Below are 16,157 nucleotides of genomic sequence, written 5' to 3'. Positions count from 1 at the left end.
ATGAATCAAATCACCTTCCCATTCACTTCCTTTCCTGTGCTGCCACATGTTTTCCCGCAAGGAATATGGCTTAGTAAGTTGCAAATTGTTTTCCTGGTACACACCCAATAGAGAGGCCGGGATGAGGGTTCCATGGCCCTGGATTAAAGCCCATCATGCGGTCAGGGGGCGTGGGTGTTTCCGATTGCGACCGAGAGGGGGGCACCCCTTAGAGCGCGCATATAGAAATTTGATCCCATGCTATTTGAGGTTGTGACCTCCCCGTCTCAAAGTTTTTCTTGGACGTTGTCTAGGGTGATTCCTGGCATCGTGAGGTGGAATGGGTGTGTATTGGTTAAATGTGTTTCTATCGAAATACCATAAACGGAACTAGTCCTTCGTGGCTACGGAAATCCGTTGGCTGTGGTCAGTTAGTACAAACTCTGCAGAGTCACAAATCCTTTAAACCATCTTGTACATGTCCAAGTACTGTGTTCATCTTATCTTGTCATATATCAGCCTCAGTGAAAAAACCCGGTGCACTACATGAGTTTTAAATCCGGTTAAAAGTTTATTCTTGTGGATGGACTAACCCGTTATTTACTTTTGATATAAGCCCTTTCTGTGATGTCGCTCAGACGTCCGACTGTGGCATACTTGTTATTTACATTTGATATAAGCCCTTTCTGTGATGTCGCTCAGATATCCGACTGTGGCATTTCTTTTACAAGCCCTTTCTGTGATGTCGCTCAAACGTCCGACTGTGGCATTTCTTTTACAAGCCCTTTCTGTGATGTCGCTCAGACGTCCGACTGTGGCATTTCTTTTACAAGCCCTTTCTGTGATGTCTCTCAGACATCCGACTGTGGCATTTCTTTTACATGCCCTTTCTGTGATGTCTCTCAGACGTCCGACTGTGGCATTTCTATTATAAGCCCTTTCTGTAATGTCGCTCAGACATCCGACTGTGGCATTTCTTTTACAAGCCCTTTATGTGGTGTCGCTTAGACGCCCGACTGCGGCATGAGCTTTATTTGTTTACCTTTCGAGGCGTCGCTCCAGACACCCGATCGGTTTTCAGTTATTTGTTTTACTTATCAAGTCGTGCAACAACTTTATTATTGGGATGAGCATCATTATTTTTACTCAGGACGCATTCATGCATGCATTTGTTATATCTTTTGTCCGAACTGTCTTGCGAGTACTTTCAAAGTACTCACCTGGCTTGTTGATTTGGCCAGATGTTGATGAAGGCGATCTCATGGATGAAGAGTTCGATAGCGAGTCCGACGCCTAGAGGAGTCCCAGTCAGTCCCGTGCGATCCTGCATTTGGTCACTGTATTATATCCGCTTCCGCCACACAAGAAATAAATCCATCGAGCCTCACCTCGACGCTTGATGAGCTGCCAGTTAGGAGTCAAGTTATCCACCACCACTTTTTATCTCGAGCTAGTAGCATGTCACCACACCCCTGTGTCATAACCGCCTTTATGCATGTTATTGGCGTGTTTGTAATAAATTGTTGAGCAGCCTCAGCTCAACCCTGTAATATATTTAATGCTACTGGTCCTCTGTATATCTAGTATTTGTCTACCAGTGAGGATTACTTTTCCTATACTGGGATCAAAAGATCGACTTTCTCAATAAGTATTTTATTGAAAAACCGGTCGTGACAGTCTTGGTACCAGAGCCAGGCTGACTGTAGGAAGCCACTAAGTGCGATCGCTAATCGATTATTAGCATGTTTTTACAAATGTAGTCATTTTTCTGACAGTCAGCGTACAATTTATGATCTGATCGCTCAGAATTTTTGCCTACTTTTGTAGATGGCTGGCAATGACTGTGAGTCACAAATGTTCGCCAACGTGCCTGAGGGGTTCGTCAAGCTCCTCTCCTTCATCGTTCAGGTCGCGATGGGGCCATCCGTGCGCCCAGTCTTCACACTTTATCCACACAAGATCAACGACAGTCTGACCATGCACCAGGCCGTGGTGCAATTCAGGGGAGGGAGTGCTGAGATACGCCGCTTCCGATTCTTGGGGAGAGCCATGCCTACAGAGAGACATGCTATGCAGATGGCTGCCTGCGAGGCGATAGATCGTCTTCGGGATGTCCTTCCTGCTATGAAGACCCATCGCTACCGCTACCTTCCATGCCACGTGCCATACACCTGTCACTACTCATTCTCTTGTCCCAGAGGAGAGCGAGACGAGGCCTTTGAGATGCTTGTCGAGTACCTTCGAGCCCTGGAGGCAGCCTTCGACAGCATGGTGGACGACCTCGTAGCTGCCCGCATGGACTCAGTCCATGGCTATGCCGCCAACAGGAGGGACCTCCTGCACACCGCTCCACCGCTGACTTTTAGCTCATCCTCAGCTTCTCATTCACCTACCATTCTCGCCACTGCTCGTCGTCTGCCTACCACTGAGGAATTTAACCAAGCTATTGCACCCACTCCCGTTCACTCTGCACCACTTATTGCACCCACTCCCATACGTGCTACTCCACCTATTCCACCCACTCATATTCGTGTTACTCCGCCTATGGAACCTGCTCCATCAGCTCAGCATAGCGCTTCTTGTCTGGAACCTATTAGCGAGGAGGAGGTTGAGTCCCCAGCGTCACTACGTCTCACCCTCGACAGGCCAAGGGAGATCCTCACCATCTCCGACTGAGTACGTTTAGACGCCATGCGATGTACCGACTTGTGTGATATGTTTATATGTACATAGGTTGTGAGAAGTAGTCTGTTTGCGCATCATGTAGGATATGGAGAAGTGCACTAGTCTCAATAACATGTCAGGATTATGTACGCATATCCTGAGTGATGTAATGTATAATTATGCTTGCGTGTAAGATATGTAATAGTCCTCCGCGCGCAATCGTGTATTTTCAAAAAAAAATCCTGGAGTTTTAAAAATTTCTTTATGTGTGATTTTATTGACTTTTGCGACTCTCTTTCTTGTCTTACGAGTTTCACAAAATATATCCCCAGAGTGAAAGATGTCTCGTCCGTGGACGCGCTCCATGCCAAATCAGCCCGAAGAAAATTATGGCACGCCACCAAACCACAATTTCACTTAGGGACAGACAAGTTAACAGGGCAGTGAAACAACATTTACCCAAGTGTGTCGTCTGTATGAACAGAGTCAGCAACAACACCAGGAAATGATGAACCAACTCATCAATATGGGAAATCACCATGGTCAGTATCAGCAGCAATCCAAGTTATCTGAGTTACAGAAGACGCGTCCTCCAACATTTTCTCATACTGACAAGCCTCTTGAGGCCGACGACTGGCTTCGAGACATGGAGAGAAAATTAATTATTGCACAGTGTTCAGACCGTGAAAAAGTATTGTATGCACCTCATTATCTCACCGGAGTAGCTGCATCATGGTGGGAGAACTTCCTGCACATGCACCCCAACGAAAATGAGATAACCTGGGAGGATTTCAAAGAAGGTTTTCGTGGGGCACACATTCCTAAGAGTGTTATGAAAATCAAGAAGAGAGAATTTGATGACCTCAAGCAAAGGACCATGACAGTGGCGGAATACAATAGCCAATTCACTCTGCTATCTCGCTACGCCAATGAAGAGCGCATGACCAAGAGCAAGAAGATGGAAAAATTCTTGGAAGGCCTGGCACCCGCACTTGAATGCCAGCTGGTTGTGCATACCTTCCCAGATTTTAAAACACTGGTGGATAAGGCCATTACTCTGGAAAATGAGCGACGCAGCTTGGAAGATTTCCGCAAACGCAAAAGGGACCAGTCTACTTTTGCTCGCAACCACAGAAGCAAGACGGAATTTCAGAAGGGTGGAACACACAAAACCCCGTCAAATAATTCACGCCCAATCAAGAATTTCCATGCAAGAGACAAGGAGTTCACATATCGCCCAGGCGTTACGTGTTACGCTTGTGGAGAAGAAGGGCACTATGCCAAGCAGTGCCCCAAGCCAAGGAACTCAACCCCGAAGCCTAACAATGGTGGAAATAATTCAGCGCCAAAGAGAAACAATTTCAACCCCAATAACAACCACCAGAAGGGTCACCTGAACCACGTGACCAAAGAGGAAGCACTGAACGCCCCAGATATCGTACTCGGTACGTACCCCGTCAACACAATACCTGCCATGGTTTTGTTTGATTCTGGAGCTTCTCACTCATTCATTTCGAAGAGTTTTGCTTTGCAAAATAATTTTTCGATGCTTCCCTTGGAAAAATCCATGATCATCAAGTCCCCTGGGATTAAGCAAGTGACCCAGAGTTACTGTCAAGGTGTGGTTATTGAATTTGAAGGATCAAAGTTTTACGCCAACCTTATTGTATTGGAAAGCAAAGGACTGGATGTCATCCTAGGGATGGATCGGTTAACCACCAACAAAGGTTTTATTGACTGCTTCAACCGGACCATGATTCTCACACACCATCACGGGAAGACAATTAAAATTTCACCCAAGGAGAGACAAATACCTCAGCAACCGAGATTAACAAGGTGGACGTTTCTGAGATGAACAAGGTTCCAGTAGTGTGTGAATTTCCAGACGTATTTCCAGAAGAACTACCAGGCATGCCACCGGACCGAGAGATAGAATTCAGCATTGAGATAGAACCCGGAAGCGCTCCCATTTACAAGAAACCATACAGAATGGCACCATCCGAATTGGTAGAATTGAAGAAGCAAATAAAAGAATTATTGGAGAAAGGATACATACGAGCCAGTTCCTCACCTTGGGGTTCTCCAATTTTATTTGCCAAGAAAAAAGATGGAACACTGAGATTGTGTATTGACTATCGAGCTCTTAACATGGTCACAATCAAGAACAAATACCCAATGCCCCGAATAAATGATTTATTTGATTAGCTTGCATAGGCCAAAGTCTTCTCAAAAATTGACTTGAGATCGGGATACCACCAATTAAAAGTACGAACAGAAGATATTCCCAAGACAGCCTTCACTTCCAGATATGGACTGTATGAGTTCACAGTAATGCCATTTGGGCTAACTAACGCCCCCGCGTATTTTTTTCACCTCATGAACAAAGTATTTATGAAGCATATGGACAAGTTTGTTGTGGTATTCATCGATGATATTCTGATATACTCCAAAACACCAGAAGAGCATGCCGAGCATCTTAGGATTGTGCTAGGAGAACTCAGGAAACATCAACTGTACGCCAAATTCAGCAAATGTGAATTTTTGCTAAGACAGGTGGGTTTTCTGGGCCACGTGTTAACCCAAGAAGGTATGGCAGTAGACCCGGAAAAAGTCAAGGCCGTACTTGGCTGGAAACCACCAGCTAGCGTAACGGACGTACGAAGTTTCTTGGGAATGGCAGGCTATTATCGGAGATTTATTGAAAGATTCTCCACCATAGCAAAGCCAATGATGCAGTTGCTCAAGAAAGACAAGAAGTTTGAATGGACGGAAGCATGTGAGAAAAGCTTCCAAGAGCTAAAAAGGAAATTAACAACGGCACCAGTATTAATTATGCCAGACATACACAAGAATTTTGAAGTATATTGTGACGCATCCCGGAAATGCCTCGGATGCGTATTGATACAAGAAGGCAAGGTAGTTGTGTATGTCTCCAGACAACTTCGCAATCATGAGGAGAATTATCCCACTCATGACCTAGAATTGGCAGCGGTCATCCATGCACTCAAGGAATGGAGACACTTTCTACTTGGAAATCATTTTGAAATATACACAGACCATAAGAGTCTTAAGTATATTTTCACACAGCCGGAACTTAATTTACGGCAACGACGCTGGTTGGAGTTGGTGAAGGATTATGATGTTGGAATCCACTATCATCCCGGAAAAGCAAATGTTGTGGCAGATGCCCTTAGTCGGAATCCCAGCACGGACAACGACAGTATGCCAAATTTGAGGCCAGAATTTCAACAGGAATTTTCCAAACTCAATTTAATAATGGTCACCGAAGGCAGTGTGTCGAATTTGGAAATACAGCCTACCCTGATGGAAAAGATTAAGGAGGCTCAGCATGGACACCCGAGCATTGATGGCATACAAAGGAAAGTGAGTTTGGGCAAGGCCTCAGAATTCAACGTAGATGAGCAAGGAGTATTGTGGTACGGAGAGAGACTTTGCGTACCAAATATCAAGGACCTCAAACAACAGATTCTGGCTGAAAGCGACACCGCTCCATATTCAATCCATCCTGGAGGAACAAAAATGTACAAAGACCTTCAGGAAAATTTTTGGTGGCACGGTATGAAGAGAGACATAGCCATGTTCATTGCATGCTGTGACTCTTGTCAACGCATCAAGGCCGAGCACCACAAACCAGCCGGGCTGTTACAGCCAAACAAGATACCCGAGTGGAAGTGGGATGAGATTGGAATGGATTTCATTGTTGGACTACCACGGTCACGACACGGAAATAATGCCATATGGGTCATCACCGACAGATTAACTAAGGTAGCACACTTGATCCCGGTGAAGACAACTCACACCACTCAGAGACTGGCCAGACTTTATCTTGCCCGTATTGTCTGCCTGCATGGAGTCCCAAAGACTATCATATCTGACAAAGGCACACAGTTCGTCTCTAGATTTTGGGATCACCTACAACAGGCACTGGGAACCCAACTAGCATTCAGTACCGCATACCACCCCCAGACTGATGGGCAAACTGAACGCGTAAACCAAATTCTAGAAGACATGCTGAGAGCCTGTGTTTTCACCTACGGAACCAGTTGGGAAGACAGCTTGCCATGTGCAGAGTTCGCATACAACAACAGTTATCAAGCCAGCTTGCAAATGGCACCCTTTGAAGCTCTATATGGGAGAAGATGTCGTACCCCGCTAAATTGGTCAGAAGCCGGGGACAACCACATCGTCGGCCTAGATATGCTCAAAGAGGATGAGGAGAAAGTTAAGACGATTAGAGATCGACTCAAGACAGCTCAAAGTCGGCAAAAGAGTTATTATGATCGAAAGCATCGGGAAATCAGTTTTGAACCCGGAAACTTTGTATACCTAAGAGTTTCTCCTATGAGGGGTCTGCAATGATTCAGGGTTAAGGTAAAGCTAGCGCCAAGATTCATCGGACCATTCCGTATAGTGGCCCGAAGAGGCACGGTAGCCTACCAGCTAGACCTACCCGGGGATTTATCCGATATCCACAACGTGTTCCACATCTTGCAGTTGAGAAAGTACGTGAGCAACCCAGAGAAGCAAGTATCACATGAAAATATTGACGTACAACCAGACCTCACCTACCGGGAGCACCCAATAAAAATATTAGAAGAGTCTAAGAGGAGGACCCGACAGAAAACCATCAAGTTTTTTAGAGTTCAGTCGAGCAATCACACCGAGAATGAAGCAACTTGGGAGAGAGAGGATTTTCTACGGACAGAGCACCCACACCTATTTAAGGATCAGCTGAAATCTTGGGGACCAGATTTTTCCTAAGGGGGTAGGTGCTGTGACACTCCAAAAAAAATTTGTTGTTTTGTTTTCACCAAGAGCCTTGCTTGGTTTAAAGAAGGTCATTTAAACCCTTCTTAAAAACCTCTCTTCTGAGTTTTCCTTCTCAAAATCTTTTCTTGGATTTAGTTTCTTCTAAAAAGAAAACCTTTTTGGTTTTGGGCTTTTCTTTGGTTTTGATCCATTCTTGTTTTACCATGCCTCTTGTGGTAAAATTCTCCCAAAACCCCTCCTTCCACTTTGGGACAACCCAAGCATTCTGTCCCAACTAGTTAAATCCATTTTTGGATTTTATCTCATTTATTTCTTTTCCCAAAACAATTCTGTCCTTTATTTTGAGCCTAGGTAATTTGCAAAGCAAGTACCTTAATGCCTTTGAACTTTGATCTCAACTCAACTCCTCTGGATAGTCCTTAGCACCCACAACCTAGAACCATCAAGATCCACTCTTCTCCTTTTCAAATATTTCAAAATTCACCCTCTGCAAGTTTGGACCAGATTTGTCAAATTTGGTGAAATTCATATCTCCACTTCTCCAAAAATTCCACCAAAATTCAGGCAAACCCCAGTTGCCATGAGAGACCACTCCACCAAAAACCAGCTCAGGGAAAAATCCCCACATGCCAAAATCATTTTGTCGAACACCTGGCCTGCACTGTTACTATACATCTTCAGAAAATTCAGTAAGTTCAGTGTCGTTTCTTTGTCAGAGTTCAGTCACATGTCGACTGTGCGCCTGGCGCGTTGCGCACGGCTCCTCCTCCCTGTCCGGAGCACCGCATGCGCGCTTGGCTCGTTCTTGGCATCGGTGGCACCCTGGCCCGCCTGCGCCGGCGTCTTCCGCGGCGACAGAACCCCCCGTGGCGGCCGACAGGGGACACCCTGCGGCATAACACCGTTCGGCACCGCCCAAGACACCTAAGGGCTCCGCATGGCCGTCTCCCTTGCCAGCGCACGCATGCAGCACCGTCGCCGTGGCCTGGCATGCTCAAGGCGTGCTCTCTGCCGCCGACGTGCCGTACGGCCGTTCCGTCTGGGACAGGCCTTAACCGCCCCTGCCATGCTGAGTTAGACACTGGAATGGAACCAGTGCTCCGTCTAGACGATGCTCAAGCCTCTAAACCAACCGTCCAGCCACAGCGCCACCGTAATCGCTCGCCGGACTTATCCCGTTCACGGCAACCGCCTCGGGCCGGCTATAAATAGCGCCTCCAAGCTCGCTCTCGACCCCGCACATCTCCACCACCTCACCAGACCCCGCCTAGCCACTGGAAGAGCCTCGAGGGGCCCTTCTTCCTCCACTCCGGCCACCTCCGTCCGCCTCGGGCTCCGGCAGCGTTCTCTCTGGTGAGAACTCCTCCACCGCCCTAGACTTACCCGTAGCCTCATGACACTTCTAGGAGACTAACCCCCACTCCAATTTGACCCCCGAAGCTCTCTCCGGCGAGGTCCACGACTACCCGAACCACCGTTCGCCGGAGCAAGGGCCGCCGTCGACACAATGCTCGCCAGCGACCACCACCACCACCCACCGACGTGGAGGGACGTACTGAACACGGAGGTACCACCCGATCCCCTTGCCTCGCCGTGGATCGCCGTCGGCAACCACCGCAGCTCTCGAGCACCGACGAGCCCCGTCTCCCTCGTTTGAATATTCAAACCTGACGGGTGGGACCCACCTGTCAGTCTCTCATTCTTTTTTTTAAAACGAATCGTTTTCTGAACTTTTCTGCAGAACCCCCTGAGAGTTTTCTGTTTCATTACAGAAAGGTCCCTGAATCAAAACCCTTATAACTTTTAAACAGAAAAGGATTTTTGTTTGATTCTTTTTCTGTTCTCTTTAAAATTTTGTCTAGTTTTTCATCAGATTTATTTGAGAATTTTTATGGAATACTTTTGTGCACCTCGCGGTATTTACGTTACGTACGTATTTTCTTATACCGTAGATACCGGAGGTGGTGACGGAGCCGCGAACTTCACCCAGTTAGACTCCGACTACTCCGAACCAGGCAAGCATGTTTGAACTCTTGATATGATGAGTGTTTGTTGCATGTTTGCATTTAGGAGTTTCATGGCATGTTTATGAACATTACTTTGAATGTTATATTTCACAGAAGTGGAAAGTAAGTTTCGGAAAGCCATATGTTGTTGGATACATATTTTCATGGCCATGTGATGGCATGAGGATGGGTAAGATGGCAGTGTTGTGGCATGCCAGTCTTATGCCAGTCTATGTGACTTCAGTGTCATCGTGAATCAAATCACATTCCCATTCACTTCCTTTCCTGTGCTGCCACATGTTTTCCCGCAAGGAATATGGCTTAGTAAGTTGCAAACCATTTTCCTGGTACACACCAAATAGAGAGGCCGGGATGAGGGTTCCATGCCCTGAATTAAAGCCCATCATCCGGTCAGGGGGGCATGGGTGTTTCCGGTTGGGACCGAGAGAGGAGCACCCCTTAGAGCGCGCGTATAGAAATTTGATCCCATGCTATTCGAGGTTGTGACCTCCCCATCTCAAAGTTTTTCTTGGACGTTGTCTAGAGTGATTACTGGCATCGTGAGGTGGAATGGGTGTGTACTGGTTAAATGTGTTTCGACTGAAATACCATAAACGGAACTAGTCCTTCGTGGCTATGGAAATCCGTTGGCTGTGGTCAGTTAGTACAAACTCTGCAGAGTCACAAATCCTTTAAATCATCTTGTACATGTCCAAGTACTGTGTTCATCTTATCTTGTCAGATATCAGCCTCAGTGACAAAACCCGGTGGACTACATGAGTTTTAAATCCGGTTAAAAGTTTATTCTTGTGGATGGACTAACCCGTTATTTACTTTTGATATAAGCCCTTTCTGTGATGTCGCTCAGACGTCCGAATGTGGCATACTTGTTATTTACATTTGATATAAGCCCTTTCGGTGATGTCGCTCAGACATCCGACTGTGGCATTTCTTTTACAAGCCCTTTCTGTGATGTCGCTCAGACGTCCGACTGTGGCATTTCTTTTACAAGCCCTTTCTGTGATGTCGCTCAGACGTCCGGCTGTGGCATTTCTTTTACAAGCCCTTTCTGTGATGTCGCTCAGACATCCGACTGTGACATTTCTTTTATGAGCGCTTTCTGTAATGTCGCTCAGACATCCGACTGTGGCATTTCTTTTACAAGCCCTTTATGTGGTGTCGCTTAGACGCCCGACTGTGGCATGAGCTTTATTTGTTTACCTTTCGAGGCGTCGCTCCAGACACCCGATCGGTTTTTAGTTATTTGTTTTACTTATCAAGTCGTGCAACAACTTTATTATTGGGATGAGCATCATTATTTTTACTCAGGACGCATTCATGCATGCATTTGTTATATCTTTTGTCCGAACTGTCTTGCGAGTACTTTCAAAGTACTCACCTGGCTTGTTGATTTCGCCAGATGTTGATGAAGGCAATCTCATGGATGAAGAGTTCGATAGTGAGTCCGACGCCTAGAGGAGTCCTAGTCAGTCCCGTGCGATCCTGCATTTTGTCACTGTATTATATCCGCTTCCACCACACCAGCAGTAAATCCATCGAGCCTCACCTCGACGCTCGATGAGCTGCCAGTTAGGAGTCAAGTTATCCACCACCACTTTTTATCTCGAGCTAGTAGCATGTCACGACACCCATGTGTCATAACCGCCTTTATGTATGTTATTGGCGTGTTTGTAATAAATTGTTGAGCAGCCTCAGCTCAACCCTGTAATATATTTAATGCTACTGGTCCTCTGTATATCAAGTATTTGTCTACCAGTGAGGATAACTTTTCCTATACTGGGATCAAAAGATCGATTTTCTCAATAAGTATTTTCTTGAAAAACCGGTTGTGACAAAAAGTCCCACCCGCTGTCACAGCCTGGTTTTTGCCCTCTTTTCTTTGCCTGATTTTCATCTCAGTTGGTTTGAATTTGGAGTTTTGAATCATTCCATTTGGACTTGATCACTTGGGTATCCCTTGATTTTCACCCAAGTGCCCCCTCTCCTCTTCTAATCCATCATTTCACTCCTGGCCAACCCAACAAAATTGCTTGGAATACTTTTCTTAAATGAAAACTATTCATTTTGCCTCCTAAACCCTAGCTAAAATCTTTGACCTCCAAAGCAACCCTCATTTCTGTTGCCCCAAAAATCCTGAGAAAAATCCCAAATATTCTTTGGACCCTAGGGCACATTTCTGAGCAAAAATATTTCACCACTTTTTGGAGTATTTTTGCTACAGAAAATATTTTCACTTATGTGCTGAGATGGTAGTTTCTACAGCAACTACCTTTTTACTAGCTCCAATGCAGCTGGTTTTCCCTATGCTTATTCACCTTAGTAAGAGTCAGCAAAACCCCAAAGATCAGCCTTTGAATCACTGTGGTTGTACCACAGTAACTGTTCAAAGTTTATGTCCAGTAACTAAACATCTTCACCATTTCACTTCTAATGCACCTGGAAATCAACCGAGCTGTGGTAACACCTAAAGTTACTAAGGACTACACGCCAGACACCATGGTTAGTGCATATGTGGCCTGATGTCACGGTCCACGGGGTGACCGTGTTCATCTGAGGGTGCTAGCATGCCAAACGCGTGCTCTGCGCATTGCCAACGCCTCTGTGGAGCGCGTGCCTGCTGCTTGGCCAGCCTAGGCGTGTCCCCCCGCGCCGCCATCCTCGTCTCCACCCCATTAACTCCTCCCTGCCGCTCGCAGACGCTGGAGCTCGCCGCAGCGAGCACGGGCACGGTCCCGCCAATGACACAGTGCCCGCACACTGTGTTCGTCCCTTTCCTCCTTGCTCCTATGCTCGTCCACGTCCGTGCACAGCTCCCACGTGAACCCCGTCGCCTTCTCCCTCTCTCTCTCTGGCACCATTCGTTACCGGGCGCCGGCGACAGCTGTCCTTCGGCGGAGCCCAAGCCCTCCTCGCCGCCCCGCCTATAAATGACCCCCTCCGCAGCCTCCTGGAGCACCGCACCTCACCACATCTCCCTCCCATAGCCACTAGAAGCCGCAGCCCGGCCGGGCAGGCCGCGGGCTGCCGTCCCCGAGCCGAGCTCGCCGGTGATCCCCCTGGATCGACCCCGCAGCTCCGGCCACTCCCAAGTAGAGGCGGCCCCGCCAGGGCCTCCGCCTCTCCTTCGTGAAGCCAATGAGCCAAGCCCGAGCCCCTGGAGCCGCCCCTAGCCGTCGTCTTCCTCATCTGCGGCGACCTTCGTGTTCTGCCTCCGCTTGCGAGGAAGAAACCGACGCTGTCCGGTCACCATTTGCCACGCCACGGGTACGGACAAGTGCGCAAGAACCTTCTCCGTCGATCCCTCCCTCTCATTTTCCTCCAAGATGCCTCAACACTGGCGTACGCTCCGGTGAACCGCCACGCCTCTCTGATTTCTTTCCCCCTCCCTCCGGCCTGACTAGCGGGGCCTGCTAGTCAGCCACTGATAACACGCATGAAGCAGTATGAGTGGTAGCGCCCCGGGAAAATATGCCATCAACGTCACCCCCTCTCTGTTTTTATTTTCAAATTTATTTAAATTCCAGGAGCATTCAAAAAGGCATAACTTTTATTATACAAGTCCAAATGCAGTGATTCTTTTTGCATTGTGTTCTTTGTCCAAAAATCTAACAGCTCCCAAAAGATGGGATTTTTCCTTGCTGTCTAGATTTTCTGGCAATTTTCAGAAGGTTTCTTGATATTTTCTTTTGTGGTTTTTTGAATGTTTTCAGAGGAACCAACTTGTCTTGAGGATCACCAGGAGCCTTGTGACCCTCATCAGTACTAAGGCAAGCCACAGTAACATTTTCATGGTGCCACTTCAATACTATTGATTTTCATACTTGAACTTATGAATATCGATGCATTTTAATTAGTTATATAATAAATATATTCTATTATATGCTTGTTATGTTAAAATGCTTGAACTTCAGTATGTTTGAAGTAAATATTGTTGGTAAGATGATGAGAACTTAGTTGCTAGAGTTAAATAAATAATATGGTCATAGAATTCATGAGTAATTTGTATATTATTTTTTCATGAGGTATAATGATGATAATTGCTAGAAATGGTTCTGATATATGTAAACAAAGGTTTTTACCGGTATATTAGCATGATTTTATGTTGGCTCCGTGGGAGCATAGTTGGTGCAGTTTTGTATGGTTATGTGATGCATATGTTAAGTGATGCATGGTATGGTAGTACGACACCGGTTATTTTCTTTTCACATTAAAAGTTGAACCTGATTAATATTCAACTTGAACATGTTGTTGACCGGGTCGTGGTGCCGCTGAAACGAGTCTTTCCCAGTGCAATCACATTTGCCGGTATGGGACGGCCTTAATGCGTTTCATTGTCGTGTCTCTGGTCGGTACCTCAAATTAGGTAAGGTTATGGGCGTGTTGTACCCTGGCCCGGTAGGCAAGCATAACCTTGTGAGCCCGTTGTTAAGTTAAGTTTGGTATTGGATCCCAGTGTGGATCGTGGCCACGATGGTGGTCGAGGTGTCCGGAGGTAGACACGGGGCCACCCAGGACTAGCCCAGTGGGGTTTGAGTCAGAGGGGCCGGGAGAGTGTCATGACAGTAAAATGGTTTCGTCGAAACATTGTTGGTCCATTCGGATGGGAGAGTGAGGCCATGGGTTCCGTAGTGTGGGTACAGTGTACTAACCTCTACAGAGTGTATTTAATCTATCGATAGCCGAGTCCACGGATACAGACATCTCGAAAGTAAGGTACACCATGGGTCAACACTTAATAAATATGCACACTAAATTGCACTAAGGATGACAGTGAGGTCATCATGTTGAGTTGGGCATGAGTTGTCGAGTTGTGATCGCCGTAAGGATCACGGGCCACGAGTTGGTCGGATTGTGATCGCCATAAGGATCACAGGCCACGAGTTGGTCGGGTTGTGATCGTCGTAAGGATCACGGGCCACGAGATGGTCGGGTTGTGGTCGCCATAAGGATTACGGGTATGTGTTGGTAATATTATGTTTGTTGGTCACATCTGGTAAGAAAGTTGGGAGAATGAGTACCTGTTGAGCATAGTCACATCATCTTGGTTATATAGTTGCATTGTTGATTAAACTAGATAAATATCATAATATTGTCTGTCATCTTGTTTATGCTTATTGTGAGCTTGCAAGTACATTCAATGTACTGACCTGGCGTGTCATGCCAGATTTCAGGAAAGTCCCGTTGGAAAGGAGTGTTGTCCGAGTCTAGACCGTGTCCACGTCGGTGTCCTTGTGCTATGGAGTCCCACTATGACGGTGTTCCACTGCCGAGTAGTTGTCATGATCGAGGCCCCTTTATGTTCACTAAATAATGTACATATTGTTCAGCCGCACCGTGTGTGCCGCTTGGCCTCGCTAACTATTGTAGTATGAACTATGTCCCGCTAGCATGAATAAAGCGGTTGTATTCTGTGCCATGTTGTTGTGTGTTGCCAGAAGACAAGGTCTTTGGGCTGGCAATGCAGGGTAAACCGGTCGCTCTGAGCCGGGGTGCCACAACGCTTGGTACCAGCGCCGCGCTGACTGTAGGCCACACTAGACTAAGCCGAGTTAACTGGACGCTAGATACGAGTTGTAGCTGAGTGTCGGTAATAACTGTAGCTGGTTGTTGCATTGCATGCACTGTTTATATCTATTTTTCTATTCTAACCTGCTAATGGTTGTGAGTGTAGATGGCTCCGATGTTGTATCCGTGCCAGTTGCGGCTGATGCCGTACACGTCGTCCCATCTTCTTTGCAACATGTGGCGTCGGCTGTACCCTCACGGAGACGATCTAGTCTATCGTGTGTACCGGGAGCGCCTAGCTGACTCAGTGTATGAGTATCATGCCGTGGTTACTCTGCGCACTAGTTCTGATTCCAGTTCTTACACTCGTACCTCTCGTAGCGGCTATGCTTCTTTCGCTTCTCAGGCTGTCCAGTTTGCTGCATTCGAGGTACTTGTTGAGCTCCGCTACAACAAGGTCCGGATGCAGAATCACCCAGGTTTCCACTACTACCCCTCTCTCCACAATAATGGTAGTGTCCGTTTTCCTGTCATTGATCCGGAGTCTGATAGTGTCGCTAGCCACCTTTCTCACTACATCACTGCTAGTTATCTTCTGATCTACGAGCTGGCTCGTGAGCTGAGTCATGCACGCACTGCTTTAGCCTCTACTTTAGTCACTGCTCTCTCAGCCACTACTTCTCCATCTGTGGGATTTATTCACTACGTTCCTGCCAGTTCTAGATCCCCTGTTTCTCTGGTTACTCCCCCGAGTAGCTCGGGCACCGCGACTGCGAGTCCCCTTAGTGCTCCTGCAGAGTGGGTTTCACTCCTCGCCACTCCTGCAGCCCCGATGATCCGTCCTTCACCTGCCCCTGAGGGAGAGTCCTCGAGGCAGCATCATCGTGTCACTTTTAACCCGGAGGTCTCCGTTAACCCCGTTAGTTCCAGATCCGAGTCCGCATCAGGAGAGGACACCGCAGCACCAGCCGAGCAGTAGAGCTTTCGAGTATTCTCAGTTGTCGGGATGGACTATGGTTGTAATCGTACTAGTCATGCTGTTTCATTTCATGTATGAGGGTAGTTGGACCTGACATGTTGTTATCTTTCATGTATGAGTCTATGTATAATTATGTTGGACTTTATTTTATTCGCCATATTTTCTTTGTCTTTTCGGTTTCGCTTGGTTTTTGTTGCTGGCTTCTCCCCAGT

This window comes from Triticum aestivum, chromosome 6B (genome assembly GCF_018294505.1).
Source record: "Triticum aestivum cultivar Chinese Spring chromosome 6B, IWGSC CS RefSeq v2.1, whole genome shotgun sequence".
Classification (NCBI taxonomy): Eukaryota; Viridiplantae; Streptophyta; class Magnoliopsida; order Poales; family Poaceae; genus Triticum; species Triticum aestivum.
Note: the sequence above shows the minus strand (reverse complement) of the source record.